The 17,063-nt window shown below is 38.2% G+C and overlaps 1 protein-coding gene across 6 annotated transcripts in view; it reads left to right on the forward strand.

The window, feature by feature from the left end:
* Window positions 1-9,347: 9,347 nt before the first annotated feature.
* atp2b1a (ATPase plasma membrane Ca2+ transporting 1a) overlaps window positions 9,348-17,063 on the forward strand; it is an 82,574-nt gene continuing 74,858 nt past the window's right edge. Inside the window, exons 1-2 of one of the 6 annotated variants that reach the window (XM_069192222.1) lie at window positions 13,406-13,573; window positions 14,375-14,453. The gene's annotated coding sequence lies outside the window, so the exon portion shown is untranslated. The other 5 variants (XM_015352816.2, XM_015352813.2, XM_015352814.2 and 2 more) reach the window with 5 other exon arrangements.

Below are 17,063 nucleotides of genomic sequence, written 5' to 3' on the forward strand. Positions count from 1 at the left end.
TTTGTGTGAATTAAAGTTTTTTTTGTACTCCTCGTGTTCATGTGGAATTTTGCAAAGGGCTTATGTTTCTTCGCACTTTCTAAAGACGTTAATTGTTATCCCTGTTTGTGTGTGTGTCCCATATGTTGGACTGGTGTCATGCCCGGGATAAAGTCCTGCCTTGCACCCTGTGCTTCACGGTTAGGTTATGGGTTGCTGTGTCCACTGCCGGGAATAAGTGGCTTTCTGATAATGGATAGATTAATGGATTAAAGTATGTTTTCACTTTTTACTCTTCTTTTAGCACAGATTAGACTTATTCAAAAGCTTTGACTTGTCTATACTAATTTGCCCCGTAAGATAACCAGAAAGCCTAATTCTTTTTAACTCACGTCTGTGAAACAGAAGTTTTTTCAAATTACATGAACGCAAAAGTATGACTCTGACTCTAAAGCTAGTCCAGAGAGTGCAGCAAAAAAAAGATTGGAACAGAATCGTAATAAAAGTGCCACGGTCGTTCAAAATCCTTCTAAAACTGCAGCCTATCCATGACAAAAAACAGTATGGATTTTGGGGACATAGAAAAAGATCCTTTTGGAAAAGAAAATGTATTTCATTTCACTGAGCTCACCTCACCTTGATTTATTTTTCCTGCTCTTATACAGGGAAGGTCCCCTGAATAAGCATTGTGGCAGTATGAGTAGAATTATTGTTTGTGGATGGAAACTTGGCTTGATAAAAGCCCTTTCAAGTGCTGACTAAGTACAGTGCAGCACAGCTCTAGCACAACAACAGCTTTCATTCGGGAGAGCTGTTCACCTCAAGGTTCTTCCAAGCCCAGCTGTAGTGGGAAATTCCTGAAATGTCTGGAAACACAAACAGCGCTGGCCTGGCATTCCAGTGTGGGATCCTTCCCAGGTTCTGCAGAGCTAGAGGTTCTTTTTGCTTCATTTTATTTCACTGTCCTTTGATTTCAGTACTAGCATGACTAGCACTGTAAAAGGCCTTTGTTTTGAGAAAAAATGAGAAAAAAGACCATAATCATGTTCCTTCAAGTTACATTTGGGACTGAAGTGATGTATAATTTGTCATAAGTCAGCACAGTATAAAACTTTATTACATAATATAATGGGATAATCTTGCAATAAAATAACCTGAAAACAACATCTAGGATTTCAAGGAAATTTGATTACTGTAATTATGTCTGGCTGATAGTACATGTTGTATGCCAGCAATATTTGATTAGTGTGACAAGAAGTATTCATCAGTTTTGATAGGACTATGAAGTACAACCAGTGGGCAATAATACAAATTTGAGTTAATTTCCAGTGGACAGAATTATCTATTGATCACCTATTAAGAGCTCCCATAAATTTAGGCCAAATAACTTTTTCACTCTTCTACTAGTCCATTTTATCCTAAGTCTTACTTTATCTCTTGTTATGTGTTTTGACATAGATCAGGTGATTGTATTGACATTCAAATCTGAGCATGACTTGTATACATTAACCAATAGAGCACACTATTTTCCATTGGCACCCTAAAATACTGAATCAGTGGAAAAAAAAGCTGTATAAGAAGGAAAAAAGATTGAGAAAGCCCTGTGACCTCAAAGTACATACTTAAACATGAATTACCTTCTCTTGTGAAATTCGACTACTGATAAACAGATGACTACATATGTGCTTCCCTGTTGCTCAAGACTGCTTGTGCGTCACAAGACAAAAAGCCACACATACAAATATCAGATATTGTAGCATTGTTATGTTTTCATCCCGTTATTTTAGTTCTTTTGACATATTTCAAGTTTCTTTTTGTCTTTTTATTTCATTGTTATTTGGCATGTGGTTAAATAACGCAAATTTACATGACACAAAATTCTCATATAAAGTACATATCCCTGTATTTTGTGAATGTAAATATTAATTTTGTCAGGGGTTAAAGCTGGCGTTCTGCTGTTTTGTGATACTGATATAAATACGTTTACGGACTGGACATTTTTTAAAAGGGTGGAAGCAACTTCGAACGAACGCAAGCCATCAAAGCTTAAAACTAAAATAAAGTATTTGAACTTTAAAATTTATCTTCACAATGTTATGGAGGACAGTGCAGAATACAAGTTAGGACATATAAATAACAGGAATGATTTGGGCACCCATTCAGTTCTGATTCAGCTACTGCTCAATCAATATACCCATGTGTACAAATGGATGCCTAGCCGCAGAGCAGCTGCCTAACACATAGTGCAAAGGGGGAAAATGCTCACACACTTTAAATTTAGGAGGGGCAAATTCCCTTCGTGTGCATTACACACATACAGTATTCTTTCCATTCACTATTATAAATATTACACATTAACTTCCAAAGTATTTTTTTATTATTACAATATATTGCCTCATTACAAGAGAAAACATGAAATATTATATTCAATATTAAAATATTAAAATATTAAACTTTAAAACAATATTTTAAAATGTGTAAATGTCTATCCGTTTTCTTACTGCTAAAAGGGACTCAATTCAGGGTCACTGGGAAACTATCTCGGAAAGCAATGGGCACGAGGCAGGGCACACCCCAGACTGGAAGCCAGTCAGTCCCAGGGCACAGACAGACACAGACCTGTACATATGCACCTGGAACGATTTTCCCAGAACCCAATGAACCTACCAGTATGCCTTTCAGACTGTGGGAGAAAATCAGAGCTCCTGAAAGAATCCCACACAAACACGGGGAGAACACCAGGCAGATACCACCCCAGATCCAGAATTGAATCCAGGGCCCCAGTGCTCTGAGGCAGCAATGCTAACCAAGGCATCACTATACTGCCATATACGAACAAAAGAATATTAAATAATTAAATATAAAAAACAACAAAGAAGCTGCAAAATTGTCTTAACCGATAAAACAAACCTAAAATACTGGTTGCAAATTATTCTATTCATGTTGTGTTTATGATAACAATCACAATGTAGCTAAAGCTATATTTATAAAGGTTGCCTCACACAAGCTGTTAGTTGTTTTTTTTTAGAAGAGGACTACACATACTGTAGGAGATGATCCAGTAAGCAGCATCAATGCCTCAGTGGGTGTAATTGGTGCCAGTACCAGAATTAAACCAGCCACACCACAACCATTTGCCAAAAAACGTCTTAATGTTGATGATAATAATAATATATACTGAACTGTGTTGGTAAATTATTTGGAATTGAGGGCGTTGTTATTGTTTTAATTTTTCAGTGTCTTGGCATAAAGAAAGTGGCTGGCGTCACAGCCAGTCCAACCTGGTTGTTTCTCAGATGGGGGTGTGTGCTAGACCACATTATCTGTGCACTCTGTAACGTAAATTGTTGGGCCCCTCCACCCTTCTCACACACTTTAAAATGGAGTCAGGCCCCTTTGAGACCAACATTTACTGGGCTTCAGCTACAAAGGGGAGCATTACAGACTGCAGGATTCTTGTTTTTGAAATCCTCTGAAGGACTTAAAGTAATTTATGGATATTAATGACTAACAAACAAAACTAGACTGCTTTATCTTACTCATAGTTGGACCTCTGTCTCTGTCTTCACAGGTCCTACTCACTCCTCTCTTCTAACTTAAATATACTTTTCACTCTGTAATCTGCCTGACCTGAAACACATAACTTACTCAATGCATTAACTGAACCAACAATTTCCTATTTATTACTCACTCGCTGAGCTTCTAACAGTAAATATCACCATTTGTTTATTTAATCATTGAAAGTAAATTAATTAATGACTGATAAACGAGTTGATATTTGTATCCATGTGGATTACCCTCATGTTGATAATGTTGATTATTCATTCAATTAATAATAATGACACATTTCTATCTGTAATTAAATATTCTAAACATGTACATGTAAAATTATAAAGTGAAAGTGGACTAACAAATTGGAGTGACACATTTATTATTCACCTAATGCAACAGGTTTGCTGAACTCGCAGTACAGGGTAGAATGAAGAGATCCTCAAAAGATACTTGTGAGCTCTTCTTCAGTTATTCTTTGAGAAATTTGCATCTTTAACTTTTTTACAGTGTTTTCAAGCATACGTGCTGGCAGTTAGATTTTTTAGAATGAATAGCACTAATTTCTTTCAGCGGGTGCAGTGCAGTTGTCTTGCAGCTTTGGGATCCTGGATTCGGATGCTGATGTGCTGTCTGTGTTCTCTTCGTGTTTGCATGGGTTTCCTCCAGGTTTTCATCCCAGAGTCCAAAGACATGCTGGCAAGTTAAGTGGCTTCTGGCAAACTGGCCCTGTTGTGAGTGTGTGTGTATCTGTGTCTGTGCATGTTCTGCGATAGACTTGCGTCCTGTCCAAGGTGTAGCGAGTACCCTGCCTTGTGCCCATTGCATGCTAGGAAAGGCTCCAGCTCCCCAGTGATCCTGTATTGGATAAAGTGGTGAGAAAATGGAATTTGTCGTTTCTTTCATGTTGTTTCTGTTTCTGTTTTGTTCTTTGTTTCATATCTGTTTTGCATTACACAGCTATACACTCAAACTCAAATTACATATAGATAAAATAAATACTTGTATATTCTTGCATACTGTACTTCTCATATATTCACATATAAAATGTTATTTCATATTGCATTCTTGTATTTCTCAATAGATTCAGCAGGGAATCAGTGTAGTTTTATATGGTATACAGACATGTATTTTTGCGTTCTATTATACAGTATTTACAAGGTTTTGACAAAGATAATTATACATCAGCACAGCTGTATAATTATAATGATTTTCACTGCGTGCATCTTAATTATTGACAGCAGTGTCTGCAGTAGCAGTTAGGCCTCTGGATACCAGACTGCAGAGTGGTGGGTTCAGATTCCAGTCTGGGACTCTGCTGCTGTATGAATGCATTTTACTGCACTGAGATTGCTCTATTAAATAACACTGCCTTATAAATGGGTCTCTGAGTCACTATTTTAAATCAGGATTTGTTCTCAAAAGCCTTTTCTGTTAAAGTAAAGAATATAGAACAATTACTTGAAAACCATAACTCATTCCTTGTAGACCTGTCAGATGCAGTCATCCCTTTTCTTAAAGTTTCTTCCAAGTCAGGGTCATAGGGGAACAAGAAACAGGTACAAAGCAGGATACACTCTGGAAATTAATTTAGTGGTACTGTAGTTTCAGTTAGTGTTCAATTTAAGTTTTTTTTTGTTTGCTTTATTTTGTTGTTTTTTGATATGTTAGGGAAGGATTCCAAGTGCTAAGAAAATAAATCAAACGCAGATGTATTTTTCATTTTGAGTTTCAGACAAATTGATTTTGGTTTTCATAGTAAAGCACTCTGAACATATGCCCATGGAGAATAACTGTGTCATGTTTTTCAATGTGTGGCATCTCCAAAAAAGTAAACCCACTCTCAAATGGAGACTGATTATGTGCACGCAGATAAGAAGGTGCTCATCCAGGTGTGTTTTACTACATAAGGTCCTGGCAATGGACGTGGAAATGCCTAGCATGGATTTCCACACAGCCCAACCTTTTGTTTCTCAGGACCCTAATGTTATAGATTGCTATGAGAGAAGCCACAAATCTTTTAAAATGTTGTTTATGACACGATATTTAATTCTGAGAGATATAACAATGGACATTTTTCAAATGGGCTGTTGCATATCAGTAAGAGCACATACAGTATTCTGAATAGCGGTGGTTTCTGATGTTCAGTCCCAGCCTTGACTACTGTAGTTGATAGAACAGTGTAGTAGCTAGTAAAAAAAACAGCAGTGAGTTAGGCAGCCTGATCCTGCAGCAGCTCTCTTTGAGAATGAAGTGTGCAGTCAAGGGGTCAATTACTAAAATGAAAAATGAAACTGTGGCTCCACCCAAACTTAGTGGGTGTCAATTGCTGTTACAACTGCTGAACCACATTCTTCTTTCCTGGCTTAATAATAGTTCCTGAAAGAGTTGTTAAAAGCACCATTAAGGAATGCCTTTAAATGTATAAATATGAAATATGTGCAGCAGCGAAAACATTTTGACAAAGCCTAGAGATCAAAGCTGCATAAAATATCAATTAAACCAGCTCAGCTCTGTTTCTTTAACAAGTGTGGTAACAGCCCAAGTGTTGAACCAAAGAACTTTTTATGGGACTGGGCTTGTCGCTTTAAACTTTCATCTTACCACGGAAAACTAAAACTGCTGACAGACATCTTTAGAGAAAGGAGAACAGCCATGTTGCCACGTGTTTCACCATGTTTTTCCATATCCTATCAGTGAGAGTTTTGTCAGCCCCGTCGAGACAACATTTGGATCTGTTAGACAACTGGCCAACAAGAGGGGTTTCCCTCATAAATTCTTTCCCATCTCTACTACTCTATATCACAGTTTATAAAGAGCTCTGTAGGGACTTTCACAAGCATTGCATTTAGCTGACCTTTTAAGCATGGTTGTGAAATTACACAGGTTGATCTAAAGTTCTTCCCCACCAGACTAACATACCTAAATGAGGCAATTATTTGGTACTTTATATTGTGGAGAGGTACTTCTATCGGGCTTAGAGAGAAAGACCTCTTCATAGTCCCCAGTAGAGGATCATAATAGGAGTGAAAACACTTGTGACAGTTTTATAAAGACAGTGTTAACAAGGGGGATGAAAATAGATCATTGTTGTCAAGCAGCTGCACATACCCAGGGACACTGAGAATCGGCCTCTTCTTCTTTCATCAGCCTTTGAAAGCAAAGCACATCCACTGTCATGTTTCTTAATCAGTTAAGCAAATACTGCTTCCCTTTCTGCCGAAGGAATTTATCTGGTAGATTACAAATTTTCATTACTGCTCTCAGCTTTTCTCAATATTTGGTGTCATGTTAGGCTAATGTTGTTACATTTGGAAACTATTGCAGTACTGTCATTAAATCATAGAACCATGTGTTGCTGGCAAAATATCATGTCCAAAAGCACAAATTATATCTTCCTGCATTAAAGTGAGCAATTTCATGTAGCACCACTCTGCTATGTAGGTGGATTCATGTTGGGTGGACTACTCTAGTCCTTAAGTTCCACACTTCCGGAGGTCTTAGAGATCAAATGATCAATTAATTAGTTACTGATTAAGGAAAATATGTGGACAGAGATAGAAAAGGAACTTTTAAACCCTGCTGCCCTCAAGGACTGGAGGATATTTTTTAATGACAAATTTCAAAGAAATACTAAGAAGCATTATTCGCACTGCAATACTGTTTGGATTATGAGGCTGTCGAAAATAATATATTAGCCATAATAATATGGCTAATAATTATTGAACATTAGCAATTATATAGGTGGCAGACATGGACATTGTAGAGATTGGTGGTTTTTGGAGAGCAATAGGAATCTCTCAGTATGAGAGCTTGTATGAGCTGATACAAGTCTATATAAACTGAAGGACATGGAAGTCATCTTCGGTGGTTTATACTCTAATGTGTATCTGACAGTCCAACAAACCTACCTGTACAGTTTACAGAAATGGTAAAAAATATTATTGCATTTCTTATCAATCTTATTTGCACAGTGTTGCCCAAATGTTCTTTCTTTCAAGGACATGGATGTCTGTTGTCAAAGTTACCTCTCTTGCAGTCTTCAGATGTATTATCTTAGTCATTTGTACACCAGGAACAAAAGCACCAGGTCAGATAGAGCCTTGTTCTTTTCTGTATCAGGCTTCAATAAAGGATTGTAGTGCTACCAGATTTTTTTTTTACTTTCATAAATATAAAAAGAAAGTAGAATAAAATTAAGTACCTGAATACCCTGTGATAGTAGTATATCCTGCCACAATAAGATTACTTTCTGCCATTTTGGGTTCACACAGTAATTGAACAAAGAATGGAAGCACAAAGATAGTGATTGTGATCATTATATTAAAGATGTAACGTTGATTAGTTAGATGTTAAATTCTCACAGGTGGTCTTTGACTGAGAAATGTTTCCAGTTTAACAAAACCAAATAATTGATTATTAACCTCTCAGAATTAAATGGTTGTTTGGGTAAAGTGATAATGAAATTGCTGCCTGATAGTTGCCATAACAACTCAGTGTGTAATGATCTTATTTAATATTTTTGTGTTTTAATCAGCTTTTTATACCAACTGTTCATGGCTTCTTAGATTCTGCATGTAAAGAAATGTGGTTCCTTCATGGTATCCAAGGTATCCTTAGACACCGTGCTACTATTACATTAAAATCTTATAGCCTGACTTAATTCTCAGAAAATACATTTTTTCTTGTTTTAAATTTGGTGCTCTGTGCCATGGTACCCAAAGGGCTTAATAATATTGTATATGAAAGCATTTTCATTGCTTAGATTTGTGATTTGCTCTAGAATAGAAAGGACAGAATCGATAACAATATTCCAAAAAATAATGAGTATCCTTTAAAATCTAAATTTTACTCTGCTCTTTCCTTACCAACACTTTTTAGCAGAGTAATAATTTTATCTTGCCTTTCTGGAAAAGTTATGGCCTTACATATTCTTCCTTCTTAAGTGTTTTGTTTTGATTTCAGTAGAAATCAAATACAAGGTCGTACCCTATTACAACATTGATAGTGAATTTAACATAATAGTGAATCCAGAGCATTTTCTTTTTTATATTCTGCAACTGGTCTGTGGCAGACCATGTCAGGAGATGCAGTACAGTATGCGGAGAGCTAAACACATATGATGCCAAAGAGATGACTATATGAAACTGTTTTGAAGCTAGATTGTAATTACATTGCCTGATGAGATTAGGAAATGTGTATAATAAGCCACTCATAAAACAAAGAGATGTGGAAGGCAGGAGCAGCCCAAATTTATTTAAGTGTCTCATCCTTGTCACCAAGTCTCCTGAGCTTCTTTTGATGGTACAATGGGTTACAAGCTTTTTATTAATACGCATCAGGTTCTGGATGAATTGTCATCTCTATGTAATTGCTTTGATTTCTCCCTCCAGACTGAAAACGCCACACAACCAATTCTCCAGCAAAAGCACAAATAGACATTCAGGCAGGGAAAAAAGAGGAAAAAATAGCCCTGCTGAATAATGGTAAAAAAAGGCAGAAGAAATATCATGTGACCCACCAAACTGAAATAAGGAAAGCAAAGTTAGCTGTTTCCAACTGTCCTCACAGTATTTATAGCTAAAGTGACTAATGCACAACTCTTATGATCTGAATTTTGAAACGGGGCTGTGTATAACGGATTTGGTGGACTGCAGATGAAAATCCCCCCAAACAAAGTGATCCTGATAAAGGATTCAAGATGACACATAAGTAGGCAAACCATGTTACATGTTGCATCACCCTGTCCTCTCCACACAAATACCAGTGTCAGAGCAACGAATGTTGATTCAGCATGTGTCATTTAGGACAGGCAGTTTAGCAGGGCTGTGCCTCTTTCTGAAGATTTTGGAGAATGGGAAAATCTTCCCTGTAGAGCCGTGAATGCATAAACTGTTTTATTGGTGAGTTTTTGCTGTTCACTTCATATTTTGTAACTTAATATGAAATCCAAATTAAATATCTGATGGTCAGTTCTCAGTTTCATACATGCAGAATTCTTACAGTCTGACTGTGAGATATGACTGTCAGTGGAGGTTAGGGTAAGTGAAAAAGCAGATAAGAAGCTTTAAATATGGGTTTGGACTTGAAAATTAAATTATTAAATTACAGATCTCTGCATTTCATAAACACTTCTCATTAATGAATAATATACAGTAGGTAATTTTACTTTTAATTTTACTTGTGTGGTGCAGGGGTCCTCAGATCATCTCTGGATCTGGTGTGCTGTCTGTTTGGAGTTTGTAAATTTTCTCAGTGTTTGCATGGGTTTTGGGTGCTCCAGTTTCCTTCCACAGTCTGAAATCATACTGTTATGTTAATTGGCTTGTAGGAAAATGGGCTCTGGTGAAAGTGTGTGTGTCTTTGTGACTGTGTGCCCAGAGATGGACTGTTGTCCCATCCAGAGTGTACCTGCATGATAATAATAATAATAATTGCTTACATTTATATAGTGCTTTTTCTGGACACTCCACGCAAGCGCTTTACAGGTAATGGGAACTCCCCTCCACCACCACCAATGGATGGTGCGACGGCAGCCATAGTGCACCAGAACGCTCACCACACATCAGCTATCAGTGGGGAGGAGAGCAGAGTAATGAAACCAATTCATAGATGGGGATTATTAGGAGGGCCAATGGGAAATTTGGCTCTTTACAAGAAACACCCTGGGATTTTTATTTTTATATCTTATCCGAAGGACAGCGCTTGTTTACAGTATAGTGTCCCCGTCACTTTACTGGGGCATTAGGACCCACATGGACCACAGGGTGAGCACCCCCTGCTGGCCTCACTAACACCTCTTCCAGCAGCAACCTTAGTTTTTCCCAGGAGGTCTCCCATCCAGGTACTGACCAGGCTCACACCTGCTTAGCTTCAGTGGGCTGCCAGTTGTGAGTTGCAGGGTGATACGGCTGCTGGCTGCTGCCCATTGCTTACCAGGATAGGACCTTGCTCTCCCTCGCCCCTGTATTGGATAAATGGATGGATTTGACATACTTCTGTATGTCAAATCCTCAAAAGGGGAACTTATGTAAATGTAGGAGGTCAAAATGATGTCATTGATTTTTTAGATGCAACAAATGATAAAACAAAGCAATTACTTTTAAAATAAATCTTTATACTGTTTTTTTTCCCCTGTTTTGAGGCAGTACATTATGTCCTCTCCACAGGCAGTTTAAAGTAACCCGTTTACACCAAATGAATAAATAACAAGCTGTAGTATAATAAATTACACATTCAACTCTTAGTCTGGTTAACAATCCATGGTGAATTGACGTTTTACTAGTGTGAGGAAATTGTTCTGGTGTTGATTATAAATCCATTAGGGTAATTGTGCACTGTGTGATTTGGCATTGTTTTTTTCCCACACTTTAGTATTAGAATTATTACCTTTGGGAGATACATCTAGGTAAAAAGAAAGCTTCTGTTTGTTAAGTAGGAAACCATCAATTCTTGATGCAATATTGAATCGATCTTAAAATGTTCAGAACTGCTCATATGTCACCTGTAGAATTGTAATACAAATACAAGTGTTTGTATAAAAAGTATCTATTAAGGAGAAACTCACTCCTTAGATGTACAAATGAACGCTGATCGTGTCAACAGGTAGAACTTAAGATAAAGATAGATAGATACTTTATTGATCACGTGAGGGAAATTGCAGGGTGCTTTGTAAGTAGATGTTCGTCCAGTACAGCGACCACAACAGAGGGAGAAGGAGAGGGAGAGAGAGGTGTCATTTTTTCCTTAAAATGACACCACTCAAACATAGTGGTGTCATTTTAAGGAAACGGGACTGCCTACTAGTGCTGTCTTCATTAAACAAACTGAAGCCAGCTGAGAAATAAGATGCTGGAGATGATAATATGCTCCAGCATGCAGTACAAAGCAAGCATGAAGAACTGCAACTTCTTTATAAATGTGCAGGAGCTTATGGCCCTTGACTTTAATTAGATGGAGGAAGAAGATTTGGGAAGCCAGTCACTTTGAGAGTAAAAGATGATAGAATTAGGAAGCAAAACAAACAGCTCATTATGACTGGGGTGCACAGTATATGACTTAACAGTACCTATTTAAACTACCACAAAATGTGCAGATCCCATATTAGTATCTTCACTCACCTTCGGGTTCATGGAAGAGAGTCATCCGTGACTGTGAGAATGGAAAAAGGCTAAAAGACCGGCTTTGAGATGAATTCCTGAAAATGACATAATCTATTACAGTACAAATAATTATAATAACAGCAATTAATTAAAAATTAATCAGAAAAGAAAAATCTAAAAAATATAAATTTTACTTATTTTATTACATGAACTAGTGTCCCCATAGTGCAAAGAGGAAATATTATAATTCATAATACTTCTGATCTGGGGTGTAGCTTAGCCCAGGCCTCAGGAAGTGAAAGGCTTCACTGATCACAAAGTACTGATACTTTTTAAAGCTTAGACCCTGGTGCAAATATAGTAAATCCATTACTTAATAATAATACCTGATTAAGTGTAGTTGATTGGCTTGTCTGTTATTTGTAACATGCAACCAGTATAGTTAACCAGTACAAAGTCAAAGTGGGATAATCAGATGACGTTTGAGAAATGTCACAATTTTTGAACATTTTATTAAAGCATCTGCTTATCTTGGTATTCTTTATACTGTATATATGTCACTGCATCTGTGCACCCTGATTAATCTTATCATGCTAGAAAGCTCTTCACCTTCAAAACAGGATATAACTCAAGAGAAGAGGAAGTCAAAGCAAGAATGAGAATGTACAGTATTTGACATGTTTACACAGAGGGGTTGTGGTGAGTCTTTTTTCCCTTCGTCTGCATGCAGACAAATATAACACAGAAAACCTAATGTAATAATGCACAACTAAACCCCAAATGTCTGCGCCTACTTTCCACCATCGTAGGTTTAATACTATAAAACTGCAAGGTTATTCCAGGTCAGAAGCAATACTGAAAATATTGAAATGTGTGTTGCATTTCAACGCAATGACTAAAATAAAATAGATACATTTTAATTTGTGTAGGATTTAGGTTCGTAACAAACACAATGTAAAATATTTTTTATTCATCCATCTTACACGTCAGCCTAACATGTCATTCACTGTCTTCCTGAAAGGCTTACTGGATGTTTTCCCCCTGGAAACCACGTTTGATACTCATCTAATGATGACTTCAAAGACATAAACAGAAGGTGTTAAAGCCTCTATTAGATACAAGCTGAGGTACAGACATCCATTTAAACACTTAAAAGAAACACTTCTTATATATAACATAGTTTGCATAGTGATTTGTCAGTTGGTGTTATGTGTATTTTTAATATCTTGGAGCTAAATCCGTTTGTGTAATGTAAAGGCTACATCGCTAGATTTTGAGCAAAGTAAGGCGTTGTCAAATCTAGACAGAACAAACATATCACAAGCATTAATCTCCACATATTTGATGCAACCTATATTTTGTCTTCGCGAAAGTCCATGCAAAATGAGTAAAGCTTTTTTAACTCAAAGTTAAATGCTTTTTCACCAAGAACTTTTTGCGCTGCAATTCAACGGAACAGAATAGAAAAAGTTCATTTGGAGCAAAGCTGCAGCATTGCAGAAAGAAGGGTTTAAAGAAAAAAGCTACGTCATGGAAATAATGACGTCAGGTCTAATTAGCCGCCGGGAAAGACTTTGTCCCAGACTGTGGGTGGGGTTTGCATAACAAAACAGGCTGAACCAAGCACAGCTATGCAGATTTTTTAAAGGCTCAGTACACTACACAGCAAACCAGTAGACAGACAGGAGGAGACGGAGAATCTCCATCCGGGTAGCGAGTTGGTGACGTAACCGTTTCCACAGGCGACGGTTTTTTTTTTGCACTTCAGCCAATAGGGATCCGCTACATGAGCACTCGCACTCCTTCCTCCTGACGTTCGTCACATGCCCGAAGCGACGCTCTGAGAGGGGCGGGAGCCGAAGACAGACTGGGAGAGAGCGCTAGGGGAGAGTGAGAGAGAAAGAGAGGGGAAAGGGGACAGAGAGAGCATACAGGAGAGAAGAGTGAGTGTTAACCCCCCTCTTTCATTTTTTTTATCTTTATTTTGCTCACCGAGGCAAGAGTGCCTTATTTAGAATACAGCCCCCCCCCACCCACCACCACCATCTCTCCTGCTCCCCGCACGACCGCGTGAGGTCCACAGCACCCCTGTTGCCTGCCTCCTGTGCCGAGCCGCAAAAAGTGGGTTTCCTGAGATTTCAGAAAGAAAGAAGGAGAAGGGAGAGGACACAGCGTGTTTTCTGTGGTAGTTGTGCGTGGGGTCAATGCAAGGGGAGTGTCCGTGCAGGCCGGTGAGTCGCAGGCGGACAGCCGGTGGTTATTTTGAAAGCGGTTCCGCGGCGCGCGCCGCGGTTCTGGGAGGGCGGGGCCGGAGGTGGGGGGTGACGTCGCGCTGGTTTTTTTAAAATCGGTGTTTTTTGGGAAGACCCCCCTCCCCTCCCTTCACCTACCCGACACACTGCATGAGGAGTCGAGCAGAGTAGCGGAAAACTCGCTTAGCTTAGGTTGCATTTGGAAACCCTAATTGAGTTGTTCGGCGATTAAATTGACAGGCTCCTTTTTTTTTGTCCTGTTGAGCTTCCGTTGAGAAGGATCATCATCGGTCATTATCTGAAAAGAGGCAACGTTTTTAGATAGACGCGTGCATAGATTTTTTTTTTGCTCTTAAGCTCATAAGCCACTCGCTCACGCCGGAGTGAGTAAATCAAGAAAAAAAAGTGAAGTTTTTCTCTTCACGTAAGGAAGACACACTTTTCTCTGACTCGGCTGAATTTTATTTATTTATTTTTATTTGGGGAAAAAAGGTTGAAAGGGAAGACTCGCTTCAGCTGTCATTGTCAAGCGTAATTTTCGTGCACTCTGGAGAGGATTTATTGGATGGAGGTAAGTCTACGTTTCTCTATAGGTTCGTGACGTGATTATGTTCAATCTTGAGTCCGATTAATTAGGTAACTCGTAATTTTGCACTTTCAGACATTTCTTATGTAATGAAGCAGGATTCGCCTTCAGTTGCATTTCAATCTAACCTACGTTAGGGTACTGAAATATGAATGATATTTTGTTTGTCTTGCGTATCTTTTCACTTTGCTTCGCTCGTTTTCTCCGCTGTATGAATTTTGTACGTGATCTGAGCAAAGATAACTATGGGAAGTAAAGGAAAATCAATATAACACCAGCTTTTCTTCCTCGGGGTTCATAGGCCGAGGTTTTAAAATACCCCTAGCTCACTGATTTTTGCCTTCCTCGCAGTATAGAAACTTTATTTTTCGAAACCCCAGAGCCAAATCTGTCTAGGTGCAGTCTGCGGGAGTCGTAGTTTAAAGGAATAATAAACCCAGAAATCCAGTCTGCGCCCCGGTAGCATCAGGAGTCGGAAGAAATACAATTCCTGTCAGAAAGCTTTAATTTTATAGCCAGATTACCTCCGTTGTCGAGGTCCCCGGTGTGCAGGAAAGAGTCTGTAATGGATGTTAATGGGAATGATGACCTATTTTTATTTTGCCTTACTTGATTTTTTTTCCGGCTTCGTCGATGGCGCGCTTCAATCCTATTAATTTGTTTGCAATAAGAGAAACAACGCGCCTTTGACCTTGAGTTTATATTCTCCAAAGAGTCTTTTCTTTGCAAATGCACCGAGCACAAACGGCCGTACATCGTCGGCTTGCAGCTGCAGAACATGTTCCGATGGGGAAGAGTTTGGTATCCTGTTTGTCAGCTGTTCCGACCAAACTCGCCTTCAGTTACAGGATCTGCGTTCCGCCGTGCTGACAGTCGAGGGATAACTGTTCATTGACACTTGCTGTCCAGTACCTCGGTCCCTCTTTCTTGAAGGGGCTTGTATTGCTTATAGGAAGCCTATTGACTTCATCGCTGAAGTCTTGTCAATCGGTTATAAAGGCAACTTGCACGAGCGCTTCCTGACTGCTAAAAGAGTCGTATTTTTCCGTCCATATTAATAAGGCTGACTGTATATGCTGGTATAATATCAGTTAATTTCAAAGATTTAGGAAAAAAACAGCAACGCTTGTTTAACATGCAAGAGAAAGAACCATCAAAATCAACAGCTGGTTAAGTCTATTCACGGACAAAAAATGTACTTTAAATGGCAATGCACTTGTTCTTGTCGCCAGGTAATAGGCGTGTGATATCGGCTAGCTAAGTGACTCAACGCGCCAAATATAGATGTTTAAGAGACTTTGCTGCTAGAAGACGACTCTGTTTTATGCAGATCGCCACCCCATCCCCCATCTACCATATTAAAATGTGTGTGTGTATATATATAAAAGCTCATTTATCAGCGGTCCGATGGCATCCCTGGTTCTCTCTGCAGGAATATCTTGAACTGCTCTTGTAACTTGTGCATTAAAGGGCCGATGCGAGCTGGGAGGTACAAAGTTAACCGCAAGTTGTGCCTGAAAAAGTTCACCAAGTTCTGTCATTAACGCTTCACTCTTACAGTGTTCACGTGTTAGTTTTTTTTAACTTCGGAAGCACTTTGTTCATGTAATTAAAACTACATTGCCTTCTTTTGAGTGTTGTGTGCCATAAATGTGCTTGTTGGAAGAGCAGTTTAATCGAATTGTTCACAAGAAAGAAATGCACACAGTACAGGCTATTTAATTAACCTAAGTGTCAGATGGTTCAGAATGTTAATCAGTGTTCTTAAATATTAAATTACATCTGAATGTTACCTGCATGCAATAAAGTAGAGAAAAAACATTTTTATGATCTGAAGTAGGATATAGAATGTTAACCACATTGCACTCTGTAAAACTCAGTTCATACCTTCTTTCCTAGTATTTAAAAATACTTTTTCCTCTTTTGATGGATGCTTTCATTAATGAATACCTCATCCATCACATAGAATAACCTTTAACTACATAATTGCCAAATGAGGTTATGGAGGCTTTTGGACCAAAACTAATTTCACTTGTGGCTTGATTGCACAAAAGCAGGCTTGATAGATTTCATCAGGTTTCACAATCAGGAAACGGCAACATGACAAACTGTGCAAAAATAAGTATCGTCCTTCTGTACATTTTTATAGGGGCCCACGGAAATAACCACATCCTCAGATATTAATGAAAAGATGTATGCGATTTGCATTATCTGGTAACATATACAACTGTTCTTAAACATTTAGATTTAAAAAATGGTACCACAAGTTGTGCTTGCTATTTCAAGAATTTAAGGACCTGAAATATTTTAATGTTTAATATGATCCTGTTTTAGATAGATGGGGAAATGATCAAGTAATTAAATCATAAGCATCTTGTCAGTGCCAAAATCAAAGTATAGAAGATTGGAATTTAAATAATGGTGAGCAGTGTAATGGATAATAAATGTCCTGGATTTGTTGAATTTTAAAGTATGTAAATTTTCAGTTGGTAAAAGGCAAATATTTTAATTTTTTTCTCAAAGGTGTTTATATTATTAAGACTAAACATCAAGTGGTTGTATCTGTATCCATTTTTCATCTACATTTCTTGTGTT

The sequence above is a fragment of the Lepisosteus oculatus genome, chromosome 7 (assembly GCF_040954835.1).
Source record: "Lepisosteus oculatus isolate fLepOcu1 chromosome 7, fLepOcu1.hap2, whole genome shotgun sequence".
Classification (NCBI taxonomy): domain Eukaryota; kingdom Metazoa; phylum Chordata; class Actinopteri; order Semionotiformes; family Lepisosteidae; genus Lepisosteus; species Lepisosteus oculatus.